The sequence below is a fragment of the Puma concolor genome, chromosome A3 (assembly GCF_028749965.1).
Source record: "Puma concolor isolate L17-30 chromosome A3, mPumCon1.1.hap2, whole genome shotgun sequence".
NCBI classification, from domain to species: domain Eukaryota; kingdom Metazoa; phylum Chordata; class Mammalia; order Carnivora; family Felidae; genus Puma; species Puma concolor.
In genome coordinates, this window is record NC_141669.1 from 86,334,368 (window position 1) to 86,348,547 (window position 14,180).

A 14,180-nucleotide genomic window follows, 5' to 3' on the forward strand; every position below is an offset into this window, starting at 1 on the left:
TCAGGATCCACCCAGGGGGGAAGCCAAATACACACTTCCGGGGCTCCGTGCGACACCCTTGAACGTTTACACCCTGGGAAACATCATGATCCTGAACTAGATCCGAGCTTTAGAGAACCCCAGATTCGAATCAACTTAATCCCAGAGAGATAAAGTCATGCTCACTTACCCTAACTGCCTGCCAGAAGCAAAGGAAAGTTCTAGTTCAGTTTCGATGAGGTCATCCTGGAGTAGGCGGGGCCCTTAATCCAACGTGACTGGTTTCCTTTATAAAAAGAACTTTGGACTCAGTCAGGCACATGGGAGGACACCACGTGAGTGTGAAGGCAGAGATCAGGGTGATATCTACCAGCCAAGGCACGCCAAAAGCTTTCCAGCAAACCAGCAGGAGCTGGGGCACAGGCAGGTACAGATTCTCCCTCCCAGCCTCAGGAGGAACCAGCCCCCCCATACCCTGATCTCAGACTTCCAGCTTCTCCAACAGGGAGATGATGCATTCCCGTTGTTGAAGGCCCCTAGCTTGCGTTTCTTCTTTCCAGCAGCCCTAAGGAGTGGAGACGAGAAAGGTAAGGGCAAAAGCTATTAGCTCTTCTCGTCCCTTGCTCTGTGCACATTGCTGCAGGCTGGCATCAAAAACACGAGACAGCTCGTCAGGGCGGGCAAGGGCAAGGGGAGGTCTGTTGGGCTGAAAGCAGCAGTGTGACCTGTGGGATGGCCACGTGTTCCCGCCTCTCCATCTCCTGGCCGCACATTCGTCTCCGGGAGGCGTTCTTCAGCTTCCAAAAACCGGCCCAGAGGCATTTACCATAACTAGTGAGGTTTAGGTTTGGTAAGGGAGCATCTGGGTTAAGGAAATGGAGAGGCACCAAGGGAAGCCGCAGCCCCCAGGGGGAAGGGGGGGACGGGGGGGTAGCACACCGTGGGAACCGCAGGTCAGTCTGAGGGCTTGGCCCTCCTGATCGCCTCCACCTCCTGCCGTTCCGGGTGCTAGTGATCAGTGGCTTGCCTCTCAGCTCCAAATTCACCCCTTTGGTGCCTACCCTGGGGCCGTGGGAAGAATCCCATTAAGCATCTCTCCTTGTGGTAAGCATGACATCAGTTTTCTCCCTATGGACTCTGGAGGGACAGCCCAGAGGAAGGGACTTCTCTTACAGGCCCCAGTGGCTGCGCTCATGGTCAGGGACAAGCCTGCAGGAACATCGGTGACACTGTGTGCTGTCCACATGCCCACAATGCCACCTTGCAGCCCCACCTGGCCTGCCGATCCTTTCCTTGTAGCTCCTGCAACACGATGCTGGGGGCTCTGACCCCCCACCCACAGCAGCACCTTCATGCCTGCAAGCCTGTGACTCTGCCCATAGGCTGTGATTCCCTGCTTGCCCAGGAACTGTGGACCAGCTCCTACCTGGGCAACCCTGTCAACTGCCCTGCCGTCCATACCTTCCGCATGGAGGTTCGTACCCCACCTGGGGTGGGGACCCCCATTCCAAGTTCGTCCTTCCTTGGGCACTCTCCTACAGCCCTGGGGAACCAATGAGAAAATTTTCTACACCTTATATTTACTTTCCAAAATCATAGCTTAACAATCCCTACAGGGGCGCCTGGGTGGCTTGGTCGGTTAAGTGTCCGACTTCGGCTCAGGTCATGATCTCATAGTCCGTGAGTTCGAGCCCCGTGTTGGGCTCTGTGCTGACAGCTCAGAGCCTGGAGCCTGTTTCAGATTCTGTGTCTCTTTCTCTCTCTGCTCCTCCCCTGTTCATGCTCTGTCTCTCTCTGTCTCAAAAATAAATAAACGTTAAAAAAAAAAAATTAAAAAAAAAAAAACAAAAAAAACAATCCCTACAGTTACACATCCCCAGTTTTAAGTACCATGTGGTCGGTCCTGTGTCCTGAGTGGCTCCAGGCTGATACACCCTGGAAAGCAGGTTTGGCCATATGCATATCCTTGCATGAAAGAACCAACACTCCAAGAAATCCACAGATCCGAGAAAAGCCACTCAGCTCTGGTCACTCTGCAATCCGAGACTCCCCTCAACTGCAGGTCTACCCCGCAGAGGGCCCTGTGAGCCCTGTGGGGTTCAGAGCGCCTCACTGGGGTCCAAGTATGTGTATGTTACTCCCAGGGGGTGGCATCCTTTTCTATTGATTTGCATAATTAAATTGTATAATAGACGTGGGTTCCTCAAGAGCATGACTGGGCCCTGGGACACTAACACTGGCCCTTCAGGCAGAGCCGGAAGGAGAAGTGAGCTGGGTAACCCCGCAATCGTTTGTGTATTCATTCAAACACATTTATTAAGTAAAATTTCCTTGTTTCTCCCAAGTCAGTCGCAGAAGAGAAGCTTCGGAGGAGAGAATAAGGCACTTCTAACTCCTCACGGGAACACCATGGCCACGCTCTTAGCTTCGCTCAGCCTGTTGGGTTTGGGGATTATCTGTCTGCTCGGCTGCTGTAATAAGAACACCACAGTCTGAGAGCTTAACCAACGAGCACTGGTTCGTCGTGGGTCACAGTCCTGGAGGCTGCGTGGTCCGAGATCGGGGAGCTGGCTGATTCAGTGTCCGGGGAGACCCGCCGCCCGATTGCTGACAGGTTCCCACAGCTGGGAGAGAAATCATTTCTCTTGGGTCTCTTCTTAGGAGAACACTAATCCTATTCGTGGGGGCTCCCCCCTCATGACATAATCACCTCTCAAAGTCCCCGCCTCCTAATACTGTTACCTTTGGGGTTAGGTTTCAACACATGAATTTGGGAGGTGGATACATTCAGTCCAAAACAGGAGCGATGGCTAATTTTATGTGTAGCTTGCCGAGGCGGTGGGGTCCCGTTGTTTGGTCAAACACTGATCTAGGTCTTGCTGTGGAGGTGTTTTGCAGATGTGGTTAATATCGACAATCAGTTGACTTTGAGTAAAGCAGATTACCCTCTATAACGGGGGAGGGGGGGGCTCATGTAATCAGGGGAAGGCCTTGAGGGCAAAAACTGAGGAGTGTTTTGGAGAGGGAATTCTGCCCCCAGACTATAACAGAAATACTGAGTATGTTTCTAGCCTGCTGGCTTGCTCTCCAGATATCAGACTCGCCAGTCCCTGCAATTGCATGAGCCACTTTCCTTAAAATGAATCTCTTTTTCTATGTTTCCTGTAGACTCTGTTTCTTGGGAGACCCCTGACTAATACAGTAGACAATGAGCATCTAGGAGATGGTCAGCCAGCCTGGGGGAGGGACCGAGGACATTTCTAGCAAAGGAAGTAGTTTCATTATTAAAACCATGGGCCTGACCAAATCTGGAGGAAGCTTCCAGGTCAATTCATCTGGAAAGCTTCTGAAGGATGAAGAGGAAACTGTGTCCGATGACAGGAGACAGAGGGGGCTCTTGGCAGTTTTGTGCTTCCCTGTAGAGAAACTCGACATGCCCAGAGTAGCCCATCTTGAGGGGGCTCTAAGCTGGAGAGACTCTAGGGTTTTGAGGGGATTGGGCGACGCTTGGTGAGCCCAGGGACTATAGTGCCATCTTGTCACTGGCCAGGGGGAGGCAGAAGGCTAGTGAATAAAAATAAATCTCTGGGCGCCTCTGAGGTCTTGAACTCCAAAGGAAAAAAAAAATGACTAAGCCCTTGCTTCTGGTCGAGGTTTAGAAGTGTTATGTCACAGGACTTGAAAGCTATACAGAAATTATATTTAACACCTTATGCCAGAACCTTAAAGCTTGGGTCAGCAGACCGTGGCTCATGGGCCAAATCTGGCAAGCCTCTTGTTTATGTACGTATGTCCTGCAAAGGGGGGGAGGGTTCCATTTTTAAAGATTTGGTGAAAGAAACAAAGGAAGAGTCCTTTTTATAAATATTCTAGGAAGTTCAATTATCAGTGTTCGTAGTTTTACTGGAACACACTTTTTCTTTTATATATTATTGCCTTTGGCTGCTTTTGCGCTACATGACCAAACCGAGTTATTGGTCAGAGACCGCATGGCATACAAAGCCGACGTAGTTATTATCTGGTCCCTTATAGAGAAAAGCTTGCTGACTCCTGCTTTAAACCATCGCAAAACATTTAGTCTCTCTAGCAGGATTGTAATCAGTGTGCTATGTCATAGCTTCATAGTGTGATGAAGTACCTACATGCATAAACATATAAATAAGTAAATAGGTAAACATACACACACACACACACACACACACACACACACACACACAGAGATATATGTAAAATCTTAGATGTTTTCATTTCCATTCAGGAAAATTCCAAGAAAAACTTTAAAGAAACAATAGAAACATATTTTCATTAAAAAAAAAATGTCTTCCTGACTCAAAGTGGAACATGCCAGAAAACGGGGGCACATCCTAAACTCCATATTGAAGGGTTGTCAGGTGCTTTGAGCTCATCACCACGTGGCAACTCAATGATGTTGCAGAGGGGCAGACGGCACCTGAGGACTGGTTTTATAGGTAGCAAAACCAAGGTCAAAATCAAGGCACATCCTCGCCTGTCAGGGGCACAGAACGTGGGACTGACAGAGTCTCCCTTTCCTGAGAGGTCACCTTGCACTCTCCAATGACTTCACAAGTGCAGATTTATCTAAAATCATTCCACCATGGGAAGATCAAACGCGACATCGTCATGTTCTTGGCACTTCCAAATGCAACATTCTCCTTAGTAGTTGCAAATTTTAGGGGTCTGCCCAAGTGGAATTCATAAGGGAAAGGGAGCAGTGAGCATAATTCGTCTTCTTTTTCGGGTTCTGGCCTTGTTTCTCTTGTCTTTGGGCTGGGAGTCTAGAGCCATAATTTTGTAATGAATCTCCAGCTGGCCGAGTAGATTCATCCCATGCAGTTGGAAGACGACATTCAATGCAGGTGGGGTAAATCCAGGGTATGGAGGAGCTTTAGAAATCCTTAGTATCACATGGGAAAAGACTTCAGTTGGACAGAACAAGACCATAGTGCACGTAATGATGCCTATTGAAGCCCCAACATTTCAGTACTTGGCTTCTCAGGGTCTCTCTGTATCTTGGTCTCCGAGGTCTGAGGGCACTTCTTCCTGCCCAGAACAGAATCTGTGCACAGAATCCAAGCACAATATGCAACAAGGGAAAGAATTGGATTGATTTTCCAATGCAGGATCAGTTTTAAAAAGTAGACTTTTTCATAAAATGGAAGTAATTAAGAGAAAATATTAGCTTATTCAATTTATCTTGGTCATATACTTTTAATTTTCTTTGTATATATATTCTGATTTACTATTATTTTTTTAATGTGTTTTCTAATGTTTATTCTTAGAGAGAGAGAGAGAGAGACAGTGTGAACAGGGGACAGGCAGAGAGAGAGAGGGAGACACAGAATCTGAAGCAGGCTTCAGGCTCTGAGCTGTCAGCACAGAGCCTGACGCGGGGCTCAAACTCACAGACTGCCAGTTCCTGACCTGAGCTGACGTCGGGGGCTTAACCATCTGAGCCACCCAGCCGCCCCTATATATTCTGATTTAAAACAACATTAACGATAATGTCATCCTAGGAAATAAGCTTAACAGAAAATGAGCCAATGCAGAGGTTTGCCTATTGATCTAATGAGCTGGTAATGACCGTCAACAATGACCCCTAGGATATGCTGTGCTTGCCAGTATAATAACGCTTAATTATGTAGACTGAATGAGTGGAACGATTCTCAAGCTCTTCCTGTTTTCATGCTAGTCAATGTCACTTTCATGCAATGATCAAGTCTAGTTCTGATGACATTCTCCCTTCTCCTTGAGTAGCAGTTAATGCAGGGTCTACTGCACCTTGGCCCCGATGGCCTCAGTTAATATTTGATTACTGAATGAATGGATAAGTTGATCAATAAACTAATCCAGATGTCAGGGCTCTGGCTTCAGCTGGAAGAGAGCAGAAGGGGCAGTCTTTGAAATTGGCCACGTGTCAGCAGGCTGGCAGGGGTCCAGGTAATTGTCCTGGCTTGGCCCCGTGGAGATTGTTCCAATGACACGCTTCCACAGTGTGATGAGAACTGAGGTGGAGGAGAAGTCATGTCTTAATGCACACCTGGAAACCCCGGGTTGGGAGTAGGAACAGCCAGCAGAGCAAGTAGCATGTTCCTTCACTTCTGGAGCTCTGCTGTATCCTGGGCCAGTCACTGTTGCTTTTGGTTTGTTTGCTTTGATTCTCTTGCAACTGCATCCCTGCCTCGGGACCAGGGAAGACATTTGTCAGAGCGGGCTGGGTGTTGCTAAATGTCCTTCCCAGCATATGCGGCCGCCGAGCCTCGGGAGGGTTTCAGCCTCCATGGCAGAAAGAAAGTACGTAAAAAGAGTCCTTTCCAGGCACCTGAGTGTCTCTGTCAGTTAAGCATCTGACTCTTGATTTTGGCTCAGGTCATAATCTCGTGGTTCACGAGTTCGAGCCCCACATCGGGCTCCGCACTGATGGTGTGGAGCCTGCTTGGGATTCTCTCTCTCTCCCTCTCTCTCTGCCTCTCCCCCCGTCACTCTCTTTCTCTCAAAACAAATAAGCTTAAAAAACGTTCTCAATAATAATAAAAAAGAGTCCTTGGGATGTAGAAATCACCTAAAACAAAATTTTGAGAGCCAGAGGACATTGTTAGAATTTCCTTTGTGGCTGAATACTTAGGGAAGAAGAGCCATCTAGTCACATGCCATTCTTGGTGGTGGGATGTGCCTCAGGCTGCATCGTTGATTTCCCACCTCACCATCCACACGGGTGTGCAGGCTGGAAACCTCCCCTCATCATCACATCCCACCCAACACCAGTTCCTTTCTAACTCCGAAGTATCTGTTGGTCCACGTTCTCCTCTCCATCCATCTGAAGAGTTTGGAGCTTAGCCATTCAGTGGCCAAGCACTAGCCCTGTGACTCAAGTTTCGTGACTTTGAAACAGGGCTGAAATCGTTTCTGCCCTTCCTACTTCACTGATACATGATGAGGCCCTACCAAGACACTTTGAAAAGCATGATGGAAAACAGGGACAGAATTACATACTATAAGTGTACCATCAGGTAAGAAATTTTCCTTTACCGTGACGTGACTTGCTTCCAGGTTATTCTATGTCACTTAAAGCTGTTGGAAGCACAGACCTGTAAACTCTGCCCTTGAAATCTTAGCTCATTCAGTCATCACGCCCACAAATGAGCCAGATGCAATCACAGTTGACACAGGAGAAGGTGTGCCCCTGGAGGTCGGGTAACCCAGCACCCAGCTGGGAAGCCTGGCTTCAGGGATCCAAGATGGCGTGACCCAGAAGTCTTCTGTTCCTGTGTGGTCAGCATGGGAAGGGGGTCCTGAGGAAGTACCTTGAGCAGAGCTGGGCAGGGAGTAGACACTTGGTACCTATTGTTTGTTATAACTTCTAAACAATATGGATACATATGGGTGTAATTGACCAGTAGAGAAATACACCTCATCTCAGATGCGTTCAGAAGCCTCTGGTGATTCAAGACATCCAACTAAATGGAGCCCCCTTGAGAGCAATGGGAGGGCTGCAGCTGGGACCACAGAGCTCCCCTTGCATTTTATAAGGTGGCAGTCTTTTCTCCTCCTCAGCTGCTAGGAAAGTCACTGAAGCTAGTGCTTGATCAGCAAGACACTGCTTGCTGGGGACATTGAAGATTCTCACTTCGCTTAGCGTCTCAGTTGTGCTCTTTTAGCCACACATATTACACTTCCTCTTCTATGTAAGTTTTCACTGCTAAATGAGACAGTAACTCCTCATGAGTTGGGACATTTTGTTTTTAGTATGTCTGAGGTGAGACACTACTTATAACGTCAGACTAATTTTTTAGTCTGATTATACTAATTATATTATTTAATTATATTATACTATATTATAATATACTATATATTATATACTATATATATATTATATACTATATGTTATATAATATATTATAATATACTATTATATAGTATAGTAATATATATAGTAATATATATATTATATATATAGTATATAGTATATATATAGTATATATATTACTATATATATTATATACTATATATTATATAGTATATTATAATATACTATTATATAGTATAGTGATATATATAGTAATATATATATTATATATATAGTATATAGTATATATATAGTATATATATATAGAATATATATAGTATATATAGTATTATAATATATAATATTATATTATACTTTATATAATATATTATATTAATTATATTAATTTTTTTATTATCTCTTTTAAAGCTTCTTTTATTGAGCACCTGAGAACATTCTCGATAGGCCCCTCTCCGCCTTCATCCTGGAAGAAACACGCATGTCTTTCAGCGAATGGACTGTGGCACCAGACAGAACGGAGTCGGAATTCTGCCTTGGTGACTGCTTCTGCGTGATGAGCATTTGAGCCGCCCAGGTGACCTCACGGAGCTCTGTCTTGGGACGCCCAGTGTCTGCTTCATAGCCTGACCGGGAGGGTGAGGATCGTCTGTGTGAATCACCGGATAGCACTACCCCTGCATCAGAATGCACTTGACATGATACCACCATTCCCTTTCCTTAGCTCTCTGCCTCTTCCTATTTTGCGTTTCTCGTTATTCCTGCGGTCTCCCCAGGTAGGAACTAATCACATGTTGAGGGCATCCTGAGACTGTTGTCCTGAACTCCCCCCATCTCATGAAACACTCGGGGTATGTTTCTCCCTCCTTTTTTTTTCATGCTTCAGTTGGGTTTCTGGCAGACTCACAGCAGCCTTCAGCCAGGAGGCCGATTCCCCGCGTTGACGTGGGCGCCATCTCCTGGTCATCTGAGGAAGGTACACACACATTTTATCGGGGCTTTCTAAACCACGAGGGAATGTTAAATTCAAGCAGTGTTACTACACCCGTTAAAGAGAAATAGGCAGAGTAGCAACTCAAATAGTTCTCAAGTCTTTTGTATCTTGGCATCTTTTTTTTTTTTTTAAGTTTATTTATTTTGAGAGAGAGAGAGAGAGCACAAGCAGAGAGAAGGAGAGGCAGAGTCCCAAGCAGGCTTCCCGCCATCAGGGCCGAGCCCTGAGCCGGGCTGGAGCTCACCAATTGTGAGATCATGACCTGGGAGGAGATCAAGAGTCGGACACGTAATTGACAGAGTCACCCAGGTGCCCCTCTTGGCATCTTCGTTTAAACTTATGGCAATACCATGGAGGAGAGATGAAATTATATAATTTTTTCTCTATCTAGCAAAATGACTTTTATCCGAAGCGTCGAGGTTTTTTTTATTAAAAAATTTTTTTTCATGTTTATTTATTTTTGAGAGACAGAGAGAGATAGAGCGTGAGCAGGGGAGGGGCAGAGAGAGAGGGAGACACAGAATCCTCAGCAGGCTCCAGGTTCTGAGCACAGAGCCCGACATGGGGCTCGAACCCAAGAACCGTGAGATCATGACCTGAACTGAAGTCAGACGCTCAACAGACTGAGCCACGCAGGCGCCCTGAGCTTAAAAAAAAAAAAAAAAAAAAAAAAAGTGGTTAAAATGTTGCAGAAAACAGCAAATGATGATTTAATTGGGAGTCTGAAATTACTATGAATGAAATTACTATGAATGTTCTGGATCAGATGAGCACATTAGTGATGTTGAATGAGGTTTATTTCTCAATCCTCGCCCCCCCCCCCCCCCCCCCCCGCAAGCAAAGTCAAACCATTCATAGATGTTGGTGGGCTTTCTTGTCAGTGATGATGTTGCCTAAACAATGCATTTCTTCATGAACCAGGTGGTATGTGTGAGGGAAACGCATGCACCGGGCACCCTCTTGGATGCCACCGCCTTCTCCCTTGAGGACAAACCTGGGCCCGGCCCTTCCAACAAAGCAACATGTAGAGGCTTGGGAACCACGGAGCAGACCCTTTTCCCTGCAAAGCACCATGGAGAATCCTTTCCAAGAGGAAGGGACGTCTGCGGTGAGAGCAGACAGACAGGGCGAGGGTGCATGCAGAGACGAACTGCCTCTGACCGGCCCCACTTGTCTTGCCTTCTCTCTTCGTTTCCGTTCTAGACATTGAAAGCAAGAGTCAGCAGATGCCTGCCCGGCTGGCCACCTCCTCTGTAGATAAAGCTGTATTCACACACGACAGCCACAGCTATCTGTCTGCATGTGGTGTCCTGCGATGCCGTCCCAAGTGACATCATCACACTCCGCGATTGTTTTGGCAGGGGACGGGAAGCCGGGTACCGCCCCTGGAGGTAGAAGCCCCTCTCCTGCTGCCAGGGTGGAGGCGGTCTTGGGAACCACATGGCCAAGAAGTATGGGCCTGGGGCCGCTGGTGAAATCAGGTGGTCAGGAGCGGGTGGGACACAGGCGGGGGCGTTGAGAAATTCCCTATGATCTTATCTACATGCAGCACACTGTGTGCAACTCTCCCCTCCGCCCACCCCCGGGCCTTGCTCTCCGCAGCTTGTTAGAGCTGCACTGTGCAGCTGTATTTGTCCCTTCGACCATGGCCAAGTTGAGGTTATTTGGGTACCTGAGTCCCTTCTTCTTCAATGTCCCTTGAAGTCAGCAGGCCACATGGCACCGCGGTGCACGCACAGCTTCCTGATACAGAGAACAGGAAGACGTTTGCTCCTTTATATGCAAATAATAAGGGCCTACCATCGCCTCACTCATTAGCAGAAAGCTACTGATGGAGAAGTATTGCCATCCGAGCCTCAAACGTTTGGTAAAATGTTCTCAACGTTTAGCTGTTTTATTCTTTGTCGCTCCTCCAGCCACTTAACTTTATTCAGTTTGATGTAAATGTACGTTCCAGCAATAAGTCATCTTAGTTCTTACACCGTGAACTAGAAGGGACAAAGCAAGGCTTTCTACGGGCATCTGCAACTGCATTTTTGCTTATGTGTTTGTTAAATGGCTGAGGCCGGTTTTTGATTATGCTTAATTTTTTTTTCCTAGGATAAAATCCTTACCTCCGAGACCGTGCCCCCTCCGGCTATAGATCAGCGCATCCACACCCTGGCGTCAGTTCTTACCTATTCACATGGAAACTTTGCTTTGCTTCTCCAGCCGGGGGCCTGTCTTCTGAGCTCCAGAACCATCCAAACATTAGACTGCCTACTCAGCGTCACCTCTGGAATTTTGCAAACTCAACATACTTAAAACCATTTTCATGGTTTTTTTCCCTTCCTTTCGTGCCCCCCGCCAGCCCCCTTCTCATGCCTTACACACTAAACCTGTGTTTCCTATTTCACCAGGAAGTGGCACAAGCCAAGAAACCGAGTAGGCTTCCCCACGCTGTCTTACAGCCACATGTTCTTTTTATTATTATTATTATTATTAAATATAATGTATTGTCAAACTGGTTGTCATACAACACCCAGTGCTCATCCCAACAGGTGCCCTCCTCGATGCCCATCACCCACTTTCCCCTCTCCCCCACCCCCCATCAACCCTCAGTTTGTTCTCGGTATTTAAGAGTCTCTTATGGTCCGCCTCCTTCCCTGTCTGTAACTTTTTATTTTCCCCCTTCCCCTCCCCCATACAACCACGTGTGTTCAATTCGTGTACGATTCCCTGTTCATTTTATTTTTTAAGTTTATTTATTTATTTTGAGAGAGAGACAGCATGACTGGGGGGAGGGCCAGAGAGAGAGGGAGAGAGAGAGAATCCCAAGCAGGCTCCGCACTGTCAGCGCTGAGTCCCACGTGGGAGTCGAACCCACCAACCATGAGATCACAATCTGAACCAAAATCAAGAGTTGGACACTTAACTGACTGAGCCACCCAGGCACCCCGTATCCATTGATTTTAATTCACAGTTGACTTTTTTCCTCTCCATCTTCATGACCATCACCCTAGTCCTATCATTTCCTGTTTTCTAAATATTATTTTATTTTATTTACTTTTTTATTTTTTAGAGAGAGAGAGAGTGATAGAAGGAAGGGCAGAGGGGGAGACAGAGAGAGAAGGGGGGGATAGAGAGAGAGAGAAAGAATCCCAAGTAGGCTTCATGCCCAGCACAGAGCCCCATGTGGGGCTTGATCTCACAACTCTGGGATCATGACCGGAGTCAAATAATCTATAATTACTCAGTTGGTACTCAATCAACTGAGCCACCCAGGTGCCCCTTAAATATAATTTAAATTTTAGCACATATTTTAATTGGTAATACAAAGATATAAAACCCCAAATCAGAACGTATAGAACAGTATGCACTGAAAAATCTCCTTCCTGCCAGTCCCCTAGCCAACCTGTTACTGTCCCCCATGCAACTCATGCTACCCAGTCCCTGCGTGTCCTTTGACACAGTGTAAAATATCCAATTACTCTACTATGCGTCTTGGTTTCTTTTAATTAAAGAATTTATCTCAGTGCTCATTCCTCAAAGAGTTTCGTTATTCTTTAAACAGTTTTCTGTCATCCTATTCAAAAACAAACTGTAATTTAACTAGACTGTTATTGGTAGGCATTCAGGTCATTGTCAATTTTCCCATATCTATAAAGTAAATTCCTAGAAGTGAAGTTACTAGATTAACTAAGAGCAAAGCCACCATTATTTCTCCTGGAAACAAGAGCTTCCTAGCTGGTGTTCCCTCATCTACTCCTGACCTCCTGTGATCTTTGCTATACTCTACAGCCAGAGTAATCATTTTTTCCATAGGGGTGTCCATTGTTCCAGGATCACTTTTGAAAAAAACTCTTTTCCCTCATTCAATTGCCTTACACTGTTGTCTAAAACCTATTAGCTGTCTCTCTCTCTGTATTGATCTCTCTACAAATCTCGATTTCAGCCTGTGAACTCTATTTTGATACGTTGACCTATGCGTCTGTCCATACATATATTTCACAGTCTTTTTTTTTTTTTAATTTTTTTTAACGTTTATTTCTTTTTGAGACAGAGAGAGACAGAGCATGAACAGGGGAGGGTCAGAGAGAGGGAGACACAGAATCCGAAACAGGCTCCAGGCTCCGAGCTGTCAGCCCAGAGCCCGACGCGGGGCTCGAACTCACGGACTGCGAGACCGTGACCTGAGCCGAAGTCGGCTGCTCAGCCGACTGAGCCACCCAGGCGTCCCTTCACAGTCTTGATTACTAAAGCTCTTGCGAGTATTTTGTATTTCAATATAATTTTAGAATTAGCTTGTCAATTTCTATTTAAAAAAAAAAAAAACAAAACCCTGCTGGGGATGTTCATTGGGACCAGCGTGGGATCAATATAGATCGATTTGATAATTTGGGGAAAAATCAACATAATATGGAGTTCTCCAGCCTATGACATAATAGATCTCTGTTTTTAAGTAGGTCTTCTTCTTCTTCTTCTTCTTTAATGTTTATTCATTTTTTAGAGACAGAGAGAGACAGAGCATGAGCAGGGAAGGGGCAGAGAGCGAGGGAGACACAGAATCCGAAGCAGGCTCCAGGCTCTGAGCTGACAGCACAGAGCCCGATGCGGGACTCAAACTCACCGACTGTGAGATCATGACCTGAGCCGAAGTCCGACACACAAGCAGCTGAGCCACCCAGGCGCCCCTTAAGTAGGTCTTCTTTAGCTTCTTGCATCGATATTTTGTATTTTGTAGGGCATTGAAGCAGCGATACCCCAGCAGCAACTAATAAATCATTAATAACTAATACATACAGAAGGATTCCGAGAAATAGAAAATCAATTACCAGAATCCCACGGTAATAATTGCTTGCAGGCAAGATCCCCAACGAATGCTACATTAGTGAACCAAATTTTAAGGCGAAGCAGGATTTGGCATAGCTGTTAAGTACGGCTCCCCAAACATTTCTAAATAACTGTGGCTAATCGTAATTAATTACTATACTTCACAAATTCTTTGATACTCCTCCCTCCATTATGTGGATCTTAACTCTCGTCACCTTCAGTGTGGTCAGGACCTATTCGCATGTAAATAAGAGTATGAAAAAAGAAATAGTAGTTTTACAGTGGGGAAACCTGGCACGCACCACCTTAGCCGCATGGTCAAGGTGTCACTGGTAACAAGATGTTTTGGCATCGCATATGCCCAATATTATGCCTTGGATCCTGGAACAGAAAAAGCGAGGAGGACAAAAACGGGGGAGTCCAGATGAAGTCGACCATTCAATATCAGGATTGTGCCGACGTAAGTTTCTTAGATTTGAAACTTGTACCATGATTAGTCAAGGTGTTAACACTGGGGAAAGCTAAGTGAAGGAGATACGGGCATTTTCGTATTATCTTTGCAATTCTAGGTCT

The 14,180-nt window shown here is 46.0% G+C and overlaps 1 long non-coding RNA gene across 2 annotated transcripts; it reads left to right on the forward strand.

Annotated features, from left to right (window-relative positions):
- Positions 1-314: 314 nt before the first annotated feature.
- Positions 315-12,318, forward strand: LOC147582582 (uncharacterized). Of its 2 annotated transcripts, XR_015249317.1 has the most exons (5): positions 315-406; positions 485-566; positions 8,213-8,777; positions 9,717-10,186; positions 10,896-12,318. It is a non-coding gene; the product is annotated as an uncharacterized LOC147582582 (long non-coding RNA). The 2 variants fall into 2 exon arrangements; XR_015249316.1 differs by having other exon boundaries at positions 315-566.
- Positions 12,319-14,180: the final 1,862 nt, after the last annotated feature.